This window comes from Phaenicophaeus curvirostris, chromosome 27, assembly GCF_032191515.1.
Source record: "Phaenicophaeus curvirostris isolate KB17595 chromosome 27, BPBGC_Pcur_1.0, whole genome shotgun sequence".
Classification (NCBI taxonomy): Eukaryota; Metazoa; Chordata; class Aves; order Cuculiformes; family Cuculidae; genus Phaenicophaeus; species Phaenicophaeus curvirostris.
In genome coordinates, this window is record NC_091418.1 from 239,920 (window position 1) to 254,759 (window position 14,840).

General features: G+C 53.3%; 1 protein-coding gene across 1 annotated transcript in view; it reads right to left on the bottom strand.

Annotated features, from left to right (window-relative positions):
- The window catches only part of IKBKB (inhibitor of nuclear factor kappa B kinase subunit beta), a 229,314-nt gene that overhangs the window by 178,988 nt on the left and 35,486 nt on the right, over nt 1-14,840 (bottom strand). The window lies entirely within an intron of this gene.

Below are 14,840 nucleotides of genomic sequence, written 5' to 3' on the forward strand. Positions count from 1 at the left end.
TGGCTGCGCGAGACTGAGCGCACACACGGCCCCCCACACCCCCGCCCCGAGTGCGTGGTGCAGCCCGAACCTCCCCCCCGCGAGCAGCCATGGCACAGCCCCGCCCCGCCCCCGGCCCCGCCCACGAGCGCCCCTCGCGGTTTTTTCGGGGCGGGCGGGCGCCGGGGAGGCCGGTTTGCGGCTGCTGCCCAACCGCAGTTCTCTTCGCCCCCCAGTGCCCGAGGGTCTTGTTTCTCCGCGTTCCCTCGGGAATCCGAGCAGCACGGCGCTTAGCGGCTTTATTCCGGGCTGCTATCCCGGCAGGCCGCCGGGGCTCCTCGAGGGCCGCCCCAGAGGGCGGGAGCGGCCGCGTGCTGCGGGGCTTTGGTGTTGGCAAAGGCCGCGTTCCGTGAGGGCGGAGCGGGCGCCAACCGAGCCCCTCGGGGTTCGGGGCGAGCGCCAGGGCTTCGCCAACCCTCGCAGCCCCTTCTGCAGCTGTTGGAGCTGGGGAGCGATGCTGCTGGGCAGTCGTGAGGCCCTGTGGCGAGCTGCGTGCATGGGATTAAGCGAACGTGGATGCTAATTACAGGCATAAATTAGCAAGGCGCGGTGCTCGGTGGGGCCTTGCTGAGGGACCCTCGGCGCAATCCCCACCACAGGTGCTGTCGGAGCAGGGTTGTGGGGCTCCCACCACAGAGCCCCAGGCATGTCGCATGAGGAGACGTGTCCAGGCTGGATCCTGCCTGCGCGATCCCTATTCCTGGCTCTGTGACCTGTGCGAGGGGAGCTGATTGCCTGCCCTCAGCATTCCTGGGAGTCTTTGGGTCATCTGGATGTTGTGAAATTGGAGGTTGATGGCAAGATGCCGTTCCAAGGTTCAGAAGTTAGCTAATCAGTGGCATGTTAATTGGAAACCATCACTTGGTGATCAGAAAGTAAAGGGAAGCAAAGCATTTGGGATGTTCAGGTTCCTTCTTTGCTTACAGCAGCTGCTTCTTCTCAGCTTGCTTAGGGTGATACTCAGGAGAAGAGTTCCCAGGCTCCCTGAGGAACAATGAACTCAAGTGCAGACACCCTGGCTCGGGCCACACTCCCTCCCTACTGTGTCAGAGTCGGAGCAGATGGGAGGGCTTGACCCTCCTCCCATGAGCCCAGGCCCCAAGGCTGGGAGGGAGGTGGCTCTGGAGCGCAGCTGGGCTCATGGATTGAAGCCTGTGGGTCGCAGGTTCACCCTTGCGCAGTCCATGACTTGCAGGCTTGCCCTCCACGCCCTTCAAACCCCTGCTGCAGTTTGTATGGATTACTTCTCCTTAAGCCTCTTTTGTGGAAGGATGACAGAATTCTCGGCCCTGGAGCATGAATCCTGCCTGCTCCTTCTCATGACTGCAGAGCAAGAGCGAGATGCGCCTGTGCCGGGAGTGGGATGGGTTGTGCCTGCCCAGTGCTTCAGGTCCTGCTCATGAGCGCACGTGTGAGGGGTGCATTTAGAGGCAGCCCAGCCTGTGCAGGTCCTGCAGTGGAGCAGGCATGGAGTGGGTCCTACCCTTCTGAACTGATGTGAGCCAAGATTTTTGTTAGCAATTGTTGGGGTGTTTGTTTGCACATCTGCAAATGTACACGGAACCAAGCGCCACGAATGCAAAGATGCGCTGACCCACCTCTCTTAAGGACATGCTTCATCTTCACGAGCCCTTGGTGTCATCCTGTTGAAAGCACTTTATGTTTTTTTTCTGAACTTTTCATTCTTGCTGAGAAAAGGCTTATGAAATTTTACAGTGCAGTAATAAACCATTATTATTTATTAAATAAGAAGACCCTGTAAAAAATAGAAGGAGAATTCAATCCAGATGCTGTCTATTGCAAGAGCATTTGAAATTCCAGATGTTGGCAGTAAAATGTAGTCTCCAATCCATGCTTTTGGGGATGCAGATGCTCCTGGCTGGGTAACCTGGCCCTGTGCGGTGCAGCTGCGTGGCATTCCACTTGCCAGCCCTGTTTAGAAGCAGCCACAGTGTCTAACTGTAGGATCCAGCTTTTTCCCACTACTGAACATACTTCTGTGTGTTTTTATGGCTATGAGCGAGACAGTGAGCCCACTGGATCAATGTTGTACTTGTTTTATGAAGGTAATAAGCCAACCGCTTTTGGAACTGGACAGCTTTGTGCACAGCAAAGGGCTTGGGAGCCCTCGGGTGCAGGCACCACCACAGGCTCAGTGGCAGGCACTGGAAGAATAACAGCAGAATGTTCAGGGCTCTTCTGTCCCCTGCTATCTGCCACTTGTTTCCTCTGTGTGCCTCAAGCCTTTTCTCGAGGGGCTATTCCATGTTTGGTACTGCCGCTGGTGCTCGGACAGCCTGAGGAGATGCTGATGCCTTTTCCACCCCAGACCAGCTGAATGGTCTTTTCCCTGATGTTGTAAGATGGCCTTTCCTGGCTCAGCGCCACAGTCGTCTGCGTTGCTGCAAGAGGAAAATCATTTGATGATATTTAGCCTCAGTGACAATGGCCTCTCAGCTCTACACCTGTTGGGAAAAGTTTGACCTAGTCCAGACTCCTGTCTGTGGCTTTGTCTCAGGCTGCAGCCACTGTAAATCATCCCAGGGACAGGGACTGGAGTTCCCAGCCCGCACTGGTTTGGTGAAGGCAGGGAAAGGCGGGCACCACGGCACAGGTTGTTGCAGTACATGGTCTTCGCAGGTGGCAGCTGATGAGAAAAAAAGAGCATGGAGCATTGGCAGAGCCTGACTGACAGGTCGGAGGCATTTGGATGACGTGGGGAAACAACAGAAAATGGGTGTCTCTGGGAATGGAGGCTGCGGAGATCCTGGGCATCAGGCTTGGACTGACCAGGACTGACTTTATTTCCTGTCAACACCAATGGATTTTGTCCCCTGGTGGCACCCCTGAATGGTGACTGCAGCAACCCCTGATGTGCAGGGAACGGACAGCTTCCTTGGACACCTTCCTGGGTTTGCTACCTGCCAAAACCCACTTTGTTTTCCCACAGAAATAATGCAAAATGCTCACAAATTTGGATGCACGTAGTACCGGTAAATCTTGGATTACAAGAGTTCAGCGTTTGCCTGCCACATCTTGGCACCTCAGCTTGTGTTCATCATTTGGACATCCAGCACAGCAGTGGGAGAAAGCGTTGGCATCACTTGGTGAGTATGTGCTCTTACATTCTTACATTCCTGAGGAGGCATCGTCCTCATCCCCTTGGAGGATAAACCTCCAAACGGCCTGGCCAGGAGAGCAGGGAGAAGGAGGAGGTGACCACGCTGTGTCCACATGCTTGGAGCTCTATTTGTGGTGCACGGGTCTGGGGAGGAGAGCAGACAGTTTTCTCTTTCCGCGGACGTCCCCTTGGGAACTCCACTTCCTTCCAGCTCCCCAACCTGCAGGTGCTGTTTTTAAACTTTGTACTGAAGAGTCAGGAGAGGAGGATGCCTGAGCACTTGCATGTCGGGTGCATCATAGCTGTAGTGGGTGTTTTTCCAGGAGGTGCTGGCACTCCAAGACCTCCTTGGGGTGCTCCAACGGCCCATTGCTACCCATCTGCCTTCCTGCTGTCAGCTCTCTGGGTACAGGATGGAGGCAGTTGGATTTCATGGCAGAGTTCCTACTGAAAGGGACTTAGCCACACAGTAATTGGAAAATGCTAATGCCCAGTGCCCACCCTCTGGGGAATCCCTCTTCAAAGCCCTCGTGGGGCTGTGGCTGTGATTCCTTTGGGGAAGGTGCAGCTCCACAGGGGATGTCACCCTCCTGGAGATCACAAAGAGTGGCTTTTAAGTGTAAATGACTGTTTTTTTCACCATTAGGTGATGGAGAAATAATTAAATGAGACCATAGCCAGTGTTATCTGTACCTGACTGCCAGGGCTCAGTCCAGCAGGGATTCCTGCATTGGTCTCTTCTGCTAGTTTTTCATTTTCTTCTGCTAAAAAGCTGATAATGTGTGCTCCTTCTGTCACACTGGATAGGGAAATCAGTGTTCAGAGGGGCTGCTCTCACACCCGGAGTCAGTCTGTGGAGTTTGTGGGCAAATAAACCGAAGAGCGGCTGCTGGGCTGCACTGAGAATGTCCCGAGGGGTGGCAGACTGGGCCGGCTTTGGAGTGTGTGGAAAGGAAGCAGCACAACACCATTTCAGAGTTACCATTTTCTGTTTGCATTTAACCTTTGTCTTTTTGCTCTTGAAGTTGAAACTGTGCTAATTCACCTGGGAGGCTGGGAATGCCACGGGGAGGGGATGCATCCAGCAGGGGTGGATATCTCCATCCCTCTCTGGTCATAGGTTGAGCCTATGACCAGAGCCTCAGCCTGGGAGCTCAGCCTGGGGAACTTCCGTGGACTGTACGTTTGTAGCATTTGCAATTCCTTTGAACGCTGGCAGAGCTGGTCTGCTTGATTCACGTCACCCCAGAGCCTGGTACAGCATTGTCCTTCCTCTGCCAGAGGACTTTTGATGGTCAAGAGTAATTCAGTGCCAGTGGAGCAGCAAGAAACATTAATCCATAATTCTCGGCTTGGGGTGCCACTGAGTGGTCGGGGGACCCTGGTCGGTGTGGCAGCACTCCCAGGCTGTGTGGTTCCAGGGTCAGGGACGTGATTTCCAGACCTGCTGCATCACTGGTGACCAGGACTGTCTGCCTCCAAGAGATGCAGGGCGCAGCTGGTGATGCAGTTCTTCTACTGTAAGCAAGGAAGAAAATTCCTGGCTTGTCTTTCTGGCAAGGCCATTCTGGGTTTGGAGGTCTCTCCACCCTTGTGAGTTGATTTTAGCCTTCCCTGGGGAGGAGGGATGGATTCTGTTACGCCTAGCAGAGGGCTGGCACAAGGACAGCATGGGTGATCTGGATATGCAAGGCTGCCGTTACCCCTCTCCCATCGCCCATGTGTACTTAGAGAAGGAGCAGGTTCTGATAAAACCAGCCAAAAATGCATCTATACTGGGGTCAGCTGGGGGCAGGCACTACACGAACTCAGGCTTTTGTGGAAGGGAGATTAACTGTCGAAACAGCTTGCTGGTGGCCAGCAAAGGTCCTCCATCATCCCTTGCGAGAGTCTGCGAGTGCTGGGCTGGTGAGGGAGCCCTGTGTGGGCTCTGATCTGCAAGGGTTCAACATCCTCACATCCCATCTGGTGCTGAGATTGATGAATCATTTGTTGTCCCCTGCCAACCACACCACAATTCAACTAGGAGGAAATAAACACAAGAACGATTTATTTATTTTCATTTTTACAGAATATCATAAGCAGCCGCCGTGTCAGGCTCCAGACAAAAGCGGTGGTTTTGCAACGATATCATATGATGAACAATGTTGTCACTGTCCCCGGACATGCTCTTGGGACACATTCGTGCTGACTGGCTCCCTGAAAGGTCTCCCAGTCTGAGCCAGGGCTGGCAGAGGCTGGGCTCTGCTGCAAGCCAGGGAAGGGGCACCTATGAAGGATGCCCTGGTTGCTCACGCACCATCTCCAGGAGAGGCACTCGCCATTCTCAAAAGTTGCTGACCATGGCCATGGCCAGCTGGGCCCCACAAGGCTTTCAGCAGGCAGAGCCAGGCTGCAGCCTGGGCACAGATACTCGCTTCTGCTTCCAAAACACCCCAGTGGGAGATAGTGACGGGACCAGGCTGCCTCCCAATCCCTACCTCAGCTCTGTAGCGTCTTCCTGCCCAGGTGCTCTTTCTCCTGTTTAGCAGTTTGCAGCTGTGATAATGAGTCTCAGAATTTGCTTTGTGGAGAAAAAGAGTGCGGGAAAATATAGGAGAAAGAAGTCAGGGGAGGTGATGGGCTGCCCTAGGATGTGGGTATCGTGGTGGTGGGCTGCCCTGGGACCTGGGTATGGGCAGCTGCTGCTGTTGCCTCACCTTCCTGCCCCCCTCTCATCTCACAGGAACAGGCTGAACTAATTAACCCTCTAGCACTCCATAATGAAGACTAATAAACACCTAATGGGTTTGCTTGAGCAAACAACCTCCGCACTGGCCATGGGAAATGCTGGTGCAGTGGGGCAGAGCTGGGGCTACCCCCGGCTCCTGAGCCCAGGGTGCCCCATCCCTTCGCAGACTGGCTCACAGTGCTGCCTGGCTTCTCCTGCTCCAAGAGCCTCCAGCTGCACCAGCCACCAGTCGGAAATGCCACCGGGCCTGAGCTTGCCCTTCTCCCCTGGCCAGGGTGTCCCTTGCTTGCCTCCTCAGTGTGTGAGCCTTGCTCCAGCCCTGGTCCCTCCTGCTCTGCTTGCTGCCAGCCGCAGGACTGGGTCGTCTCATGCCAGGTTCCTCTGCTCTGCAAACCCAGCTGGGTGGCTGCCAGCTCTGCTCCCGCAGCTGCACAGCTCTGTTGGCAGGGTGCTGTGCTTGCAGCAGGACTTTGCTCCTTCCCCTGTGGGGAATGAGCTGCAGGCTGGCTGCAGCGTTGCATATTCCAGCAAGCACCACACAGCGCAAGCTGTAGCACCCCGGGATACCATCAGTGTTATCCCTCCTTTGGGACCCTGGTGGTACAGGTGGTGAAAACAATCAGGGCTCATTCCTCGTCTGAATGCTGCGGTCACTGCCTTGGCCTGTGCGTTGCCACACGCCCACAGTCGGAGCTGGGTTTGTACCGCATGAACCCAGGCTATGAGGGAAATACACTCCGAAATATTCTGTTTCGAACATGGTACCAGACAGGCTGCTTTTCCTGACCTTTAGCTGGTTCCAATGTGCAAACAGTTAGGATCATAATGTTAACATTTTCTCAGATGTTTTATGTGCATATAAAATATTCTTGAAGAATGTGCTTTTGACTGTGAGGTTTTATCCAATTACAATTTTACTAGAGTTTATAAAAACATAAAAAAATACATTTTCAGGCTGTCTGAGATGATGCTGCCTTCATGGTAAGCTCTGAAGCCCTCACAGTGCAATATAATTGCCACTACGTGGAAGATGTCTCTGGAATTATTATGATTAACTAAATGAACTGCTTCCTCAGTCCCATATCTGGTCGCCTCTGGAAATGTTTAACACCGGGGCAGGGAAGAATAAACATGTTCCTTCTCTGCACCAAAACCTTTTGCATTCTGTTGGGGGCTACAGGCTCGGCTTCTGCAGACACGAGTGTATTGGGATCAGGCACTAAAAATACAATTTAGGAGCTGACGGCAACTCTTGAATGGACTGAGTTTCTCCCAGCAAGTGAAAGAACGGATCTCTTATCCTGCATGGTGCGCTTCTGGAGAAAGTGAGAACACGTCTTCCCTGGCTTAACAGAAAGCCTGAATCAAGAAAGGAGATAAATGGAATTTAATGGATGTTCATGTAAAGTCATCGATTGTCCTGCTTTTGGAATGGAGGAGATGGTGAACACTGTGATCTCTGGGAATCTCCAGGTTTGCCATGTGGACGGGAAGGCTGAGCGTGGAGATGCTGTCCTGTCATCTGCCCGTTCTGAAAGATCCTGTATTGTGTCGCAGCATTTTGCATAAGTGGCTCATAATTTTAACAAGCTTATTCCTGTTCAAAGATGGTGAAATGGAATAAGCCTGTTAAAATTATACAGTAAGCGTGCTTGAAATCATAAAGGGAGGTGGTAAATTACTCCATTGAAAAGGGAGAGCCCGGCTGTGTCTCCAAGCTGCGCACAGACAGCTGACCCACTCGGTGCCGCCCCTCCCAACAGAACTGTGGTGCTTTCCAGGGCTGCACCCTCGGGAACCCATCCTTGCCTGCACCATGGCAGCAAACAGAGGAAGGGAAAGTCTGTCTTGCGCATGCACCGAACCTGGCCCTTTCTGCTGGGACGCCTGGGATGATCATGCAGCAGCACATTTGCAAACTGGGACACTTAAGTCATAGTAGCTTGTACACCTCCAAGGAATGCAATGCATAAAGCCAGGGTTCTGGAAAGCCTGCCTGCCTGCCTGCGCCTCTGGCTTGTGGTGGTGGGTTTCAGCCCTCAGTGCCATGGTGATTACTTCAAAGCCACTGACACAGGGCGGCAGCTTATTCTGTGCGCTGGGGAGAGGTCAGGGAGCTGGCAGAGGCAGAGTGCCCAGAGGTCAGCAAAGCAAAGCCGTGGAGCCCCTCTGCATGTCCCGGGAGGTGTGGGGCATCCCCAGCCCTGCTGGCCAGAGCCCCTGGCCCTGCACCTGGAGGTTTCCAGCAGGGCCAGCCACGTGGGCAGCGAGGCTCCTGCCCGGGGCTGCCTAGGAAAGGTCACTTGAACCTGTGCTGGTGGGTACCTTGCTCCATGTTTACAAAGGGAAAACAAGCACAAAGAACAGGATTGAATTTGTTATTTGTAAGTCAAACCAGCTGCTATCTGGAGGCTGTGGATCCTGCCTCCTGGAGACACCAAACGTCACTGCTGCCAGAAGCTGCTTTTCTCCTCGCGTCACCACAGCCTGGATTTCTGACGTGTTTCCCAGCGTCCATAAGCTGGGACTCTGAAAGCCCAGCTGACCTTTGAGTGCTGTCTCCTCAGCCACCCGGGCACCTTCTGCAGCCACTCTGACGCCTGGGCTTCTCGCAGCAAATGTCCTGCCTGCTCCACTCCTGCCGAGACCTGTGGGTGAAGCCAAGGTGCCAGAGGGTCACCAAGTCCTCACTGTTAATGAGCCTGGAGTTTTCCAGCCTGACGTGACCAAATGCAGTGAGCGGGGTCTCGTGGAATAGGAGGACTCTGAAACAAAGAGGCTTTCAGGGCATCTCATTCAATGTAGATCCAAGAGGACAAATCGAATTCACAGTCACAGCTTGGACTGGGAGATATGCTTGCAAAGCTGATTTGTTTCATTTTATAGACTTGAAAGATTCTAAGTCAGGGCTCCCTGTATGGTTTGAGTTAGGTTGGGATAGTGGTGTTTTGGAAAGCCAGATCTGGAGAGGCTTCCGCTCAGGATATTTGTAATTGAGTAGGGACCACTGTGTTTCTATGGTGCTTTCAAATAAAATACTCTGTGGCTGCCCAAAAATGAAGCTTGACCGCAGAGTCAGGTGCAGGCCTGCGTTGGGTCTGCATCCCGGCAGCATCAGTCCTGGCCCAGATGAACCCTCAGAGATACCCCCATGCCCTTCCCCGAGCCAGGGCCACCCGCACACGCTGTCTGTTGCTGCTGGGCCACACGACTTAAGTGACCAGCATCTTCTTCCTGGGTTGGTGGAACCCAGTTTGTCCTTCTCTGATGCGAGGAGCCACTGTGCCTCCCAAGCCCATCAGCTCTGGGATGCATTTTGTGCCATGCGAGCATGAAGACTATTTCAGCAGAGGGATAAGCCCCTGGCTCCTACTGCTGAGCTCAGCTGCCAGAAAAGTTCCTGGGGATGTAGCACAATCTTTGTTTGGTCATTAAAGCAGAAAAAGAGAGAGGGAATCTTAGGAAATGCTTGGAACGATTAGGTGATCTTAACTCTAAGGAGCTAAACAAATGCAAAGCAATTCTCCCCCCCAGCCCCTCGTGCTGCTGTAGAATGTAATCTCATTTCTAAACACACAATTACAAAAAATAAAAAGAAAAGAAAAGAATAATTAATTTCTGCTTCCTCATGCAAATCCTCTGACCAATCATTTAGGGATCAGGGGCAATTCAGCTTCTTGTGCAAATTCCAAACTGAAGGCCTGAAGAAAGCAAGTGAATGGATTTACTTTTCTAAGAACCAGAATTAACAAAGGTTCCATTTTCCATGGTTATGTGCCTGGCCAGACAGCCCTTGCTGACAAGCTCTCAAAAAACATGTGTTGGCCTGTTGAAAAGGCCCCGGTGTTGACTGACAGACAATTGAAGTGACAAATTGTTTCATTGTCCCTGGCAGGGAGAGCGCTGTATTAGATAATTATGGCGAGGAGGGAAGCGACAGGGCACAGGTCAGAAGACACGTCTGACCCTGTTTTCTGAAAGCCCTGAAAGGAGCCCGCACCCGGGGGAGCAGCATGACGCTGCTACTGGGTTCTCTTCCCGTTGTGATGATTAAGAACTAACGAAGATGGAGTGGGGATGGGCTCGCTCCCTGCTCGCCCCGGTCCTGGCTCCTGGGAAGCGGGTGCTGGGGTTGAGTGGCAGCTCAGTGCTGTGCAAGGACGAGCTCTCCCGCGGCGCCCGCTGTCCCTCACTGGCTCCGGTGGTGCCCGATGCCTCTCCCTTTGGTAGGTGGCTGCTGCTGCCCGAGTATGCATGGCCGCGGTGGTGCAGTTCTGGCAATGGGTCCCTCCTGCTGCGCTGAAGGCTGGCACGGGTATGCTGTGGGGTTGGCACGGGTGAAAAAGTGAGGAACCCACAGGAAAACAGAAAGTGAAGTGTAAAGGGCTCTAGCTGGCTAGGCGGTCCTCGGCTGCGTGGTCTCATTGCTGTGCCTCAGCCCCTTCTCTTTGCAGCAGTGGTTTTGGCATTTTAATTTGCAGCATCTCTGCATAGGCATCGCTGGACTCAGCAAAGGCTGTGGCTGCAGTGCCGTGAACATCCCTTGAGTCAGGAGCTGAGAGCTAGCTCTGTCAGTGCCGGCAGCTCTGCTCTGGTGCTCCCCACTGCTGCTCAGTGCCGGCCCAGGGCTGCACTGGCACCTTTCAGGCAGCACTTAGACCCCCTGCAGGTCTGTGTTTTGAATTGGCAGCAAACCGCACAACGTCCAGCCCCGTGTCCCACTCTGAGCAGGTCTTGCTGGAGCCACGGACACCTTCTCACTGCAGCCTGCAGCCACCAGCAACACCAGCCCCTGCTCGTTGGGGCCTGTTTTCTTGCTGGCTGGAACCGAGTACAACTAATAATTATTGAAGCCTCTCTCCCACCATAGAAATAAAATATGGCATGGAATCCCAGCACAGCCACTCCATTGAGAGCGCCGCTCCACTGAGTAATGCCAATAATTCAAAACAGATGAGCTGGGGCTTGAGCACTATAGACGCTGTATCCCGGTCTGCCCTGACCCCTGGAACCCGCTGAAAGTTACCTTGAGACTCGCCAGAACTCTTTGGAACTTCTGTGAGGGTTATTTATTGCAAAGTCATAAATATTTGTTATGGATTTTCTCCATCAATCTACAAAATGAATTAGGCTTGAAAAAATTTATGTACTTGGATTTTGGGAATGTGTTTCTTGGGCAGGGGAGAAGAAGTAGGATCTCCACTGTGCTGAGCTCTGGGCTCTGCTGCCTGCCTGAATTCCCTTCCACAAGTGGTTTAAAGTGCACAGTACAGTTGAGAAGGGGGAGGAAGAGGTTCTTCTTTAAATCTCTCTTAAAAATTTTCCATATAATTATTTATGGGGCAAGGAAATGTCTGCTTCCCTCTTCTCCCTCCCAGATGCCCTGCCAGCCCATTAAAAAGCTGAAATTCAGGGGCCACTGTGCCCTAGGAAATCATCCTCAAGGCAACAGCTCCCAATCTCCCTTGGAAGACGGCACCAGCACCAGCTGGGTGCAGTGGAGCTGGAGGGAGCATGCCCAGCCTCTTCTCTTTCCACCCCAAGGTGCAGCTACCTTGCAGTAAAGCCTCCACTTTTCCCCACCCCTTAAAAGAAAGGATGCATGAGTAGGGATGTTCCTGGTGGGTTTAATGGACTTTTTATTTGGGAAAACTCTTAAGTAAGACCATAACTGCAGGGATGCTCCAAATTTCCTTGGTGTGGCAGGATTTCGGCTCTGGTGGATGTTGCAGCTGAATCTCTGTGCAGGGTGGCGGTGGGAAGTGGGGCAGGTCCTGGGGCTTTGCCTGGGGAAGCTGGGGCTGTCAGGGTTGGAGGAGAGCGTGGGTGCAGGGGGCTGATCCTGGTGTTCCTGTGTTCTCGTGCTCCCACCTGTGAGCGGAGCACAGACTAGGATGGGGAACGGGTCCTTTGCTTGCAGGAGAGACCCAGGCAGGGCAGAAGCTGGCAAAATACTTCTGCGGGCTGCATTTCCCTGGGTCTGCTTAAAGCTTGCTGCGAGTGCAGGATGCTATTCCTCCTGAGTGCATGGGCTCCAGCAGCCTCTGTGTCCCAATGGCGATTCACACGTGGACAGTGAGTCCTGCGCTCCCATGTCCGTCTGTCCAGCCACCCAAAAGCTCCTGAAAAGGTCTGCATGAATGAGCTGATCTAGCTTTGTTTCTGCTCCCGTGCTTTGCCCTTTACCCTTTGGCCTCTGCCCAGCTCTGCAGCCAGAGGAGCGAGGCTTTGGCCACAGATCACTGCACAGCTGGCCAGATGCTCTCACAGAGGCACAATGGAACGTGGCGGGGGGCTCCTGGCTCCTCCCACTCCCTGGCCCCGCATGCTGGCATGCTTGGCAAAGCACCAAACAGCATTTTTCTCCTGCTGCAAGGAAAACTCCAGCGTGGGTCCCATGCGTGGGCTGCGCACAATGCCATTGTGGTGCCCAGGGAGATGGATAATGCCTCTCAGTGTATTCTTGGCGTGCTCCCCATCTCCATCCCACTTTCCTTCCACTGTGCCTGTGCTGATGCAGAAGAGCACCCTCCCTGGCGTTTGCTCCTCGGTGGGAGCCCCTGGGGCCGGGGTGGGTCTGGCAGTTTTCCGCCGGCAAGGGGACGGTGCCGGTGCTGCTGGTGCAGCCTGGCTCAGATGGGACATTTGTGTGTGTTGCTCGGCTCATGAGCAGCTGCAGAGAAGATCTGCCCTCTTAGGTCAGTCTTCATCTAGGACCTTTATCCTGCCTGGTGGTGAGGCTCCAAGGTCTTGGTTTGCCTGTAGCGTCTCCAGCTGCAGGATTACTCTCTTGATGCTGTTCAGGTCCCTCTTCCTCACCAAGCTGTGCCCGCGGAGCAGCCTGAGGCTGGTGCCAAGGAGCTGGGTGCATCCTGTGTAGAGGCACCCATAAACTCCTGCATCTGGCTGGCATGTGGGAAGGCAGATGATGGGCTGGCAAAGGCACTCCTGATTGCCTTCTCTCACATGTATGTCTAGGAGAAACAGCCTCCTCTCTCACTCCTTGCCCATTGTCTCGCTAGCTGGGACTCTGTCCCGTGCAGGCGATGCCACTTTCCCTGACCATAGGCAAAGTACAAATCAGTGCGGGGTGCCGGAGACCTGGGAGGGGTTTTGTCTGTAGGTAGGTGCCCCATGTCCTCAACATCGCCGTGCCAGCCCAGTCTGCACACACAAAGCTGGCAATGCGCATGGCTCTTGCTCAGGCACGTGCATGCAGGCAGATGTCGCAGAAAACAGGATCTGGAGCAGACGATTCTGTGCTGAGTAACATGGTAGTGGAAAAAGTTGTCAGAGCGAGCATGACACCAGGAGCTATTTGTTCAATCAATGATTTACCAGATGTGTACACTGTACTAAAGGCTTGTAAACATACTTTAATAGCCCACTGTAAATCCAGGCAGCAGCAGTGCCAGCTTCATCTCTGTCGGCCATGGTTTAGGAGCAGCAGTGCAAGGACTCTGAATCACTTTGTTACAGACTCTGTCAGCTCTGCAATTGTGCATGTAAATCAAAGAACCAATGTCCTGAGGTCAAAATTATTTGAATGTCAGGGAGGGTTTTATGACCGGCAGCTTTTCCTTCTGTGGGTTCCCCTGCAGTTTCTTGTCTTCCACAAACGGCATCCCCAGAACATTGGGTTTCCGTCCCAGTGCCCCGAGTGCGTGTCTGTGTTTTCACTGACTATGTTGGAAGCCTCTTTTGTTAATCACTGAAGCAAAGCATCATTAGTGAGAAGTGCAGAGTGTACACAAAGAAGAACTTGCCAAATTACTAATAAGCAGAAACTCCATCCATCTTAATGAGACAGGGTTAAGAAAATAGCAACCTAGAATGTACACAATGGAGCCTTTCCACGCTGTTTATTCCTGTTAGGAAGTAGTTCAGGACTCCATCTCTTGTGTTGCTTGGAAATTGTTGTATGGTTTCCAAAGGACAGACTGCTTGTGCTCTTGCAAATCATCAAGCATGAGAAAGATAAAAAAGTGCATGGATCGCTCAAAAAATTGTTGCAGGGAAGATAAATACCTGGCCTCCAAACAAATGAAACATCCATGCAGCTAAATACTGGTTCAGGCTCTCTTTGCTGCTAAGCAAGTTGAGTTTACTCTGGGCAGCGTAGGAAGAGAGCGCACTGCGCGTGGCAGGGCTGGCAGTTGTCCCTGTGGGCTGGGCAGGGGATGCCCCACGGTGCCGGCTGCGCAGTGCTGATCAGGCAGGCCTGGCATGTGCACATGAGTGCCTGTTAAGGAGCCTGTGGTTCCCTTGAGGTTTGGTCTGCCAGGTCTGCAGGACCAAAGGAAGAGCTGTAATGGGCTGATGTGGTTCCTGCTGATGATGCAGGCTCCGTGCGCAGCACTGTGGGGAGCAGCTGCCCAACTGCTGCCTGCAGAGCAGATCTCGGCAGTCTCTGGTGATTTCAGGGTGTGGTAGGTTGGTTCCTTGGTTGAAGGACTGCCACAGAGTGAGCAGCATGAGGTGTTTCCTCATGCTGGGCAGGTCTTCAGCTCCTGTCCTTTGAGGTCCTCATCATAGCAGCCAAGGGTCCCTGTGTGCTCAGTACCTGCGGCTGCTCCAGGACCGAGTTCCCCTATCACATCATCCTGGCATGTGATTTATAGCTCCTCGGTGATGTGCAGCGCTTCCACAGGTTCCTCTGGCAACGCAGAAGGGGTTTGCACCCGCGCCGAGGTGCCTGCACACCTGTGCTCCCCAGCCACATTTTTCTTTTGTTGGGTAAGAAATGACTTGCAGGGCATTTCACGCGAGCAGCTCAGCTGCTGCCGGTTTTATTGAACGCCAGCGCTCATTCTGTGTTATTCAGACAAACTTTATATACGGTGCAGACCCTCTCAGCAGCCTGCACCTGGTCCAGGGCAAAGCTGAGCCTCACAGAGAAGAATGTGCTGTAATGCAGCGAGTTATTACAGGATAAATATTTATAAGCCC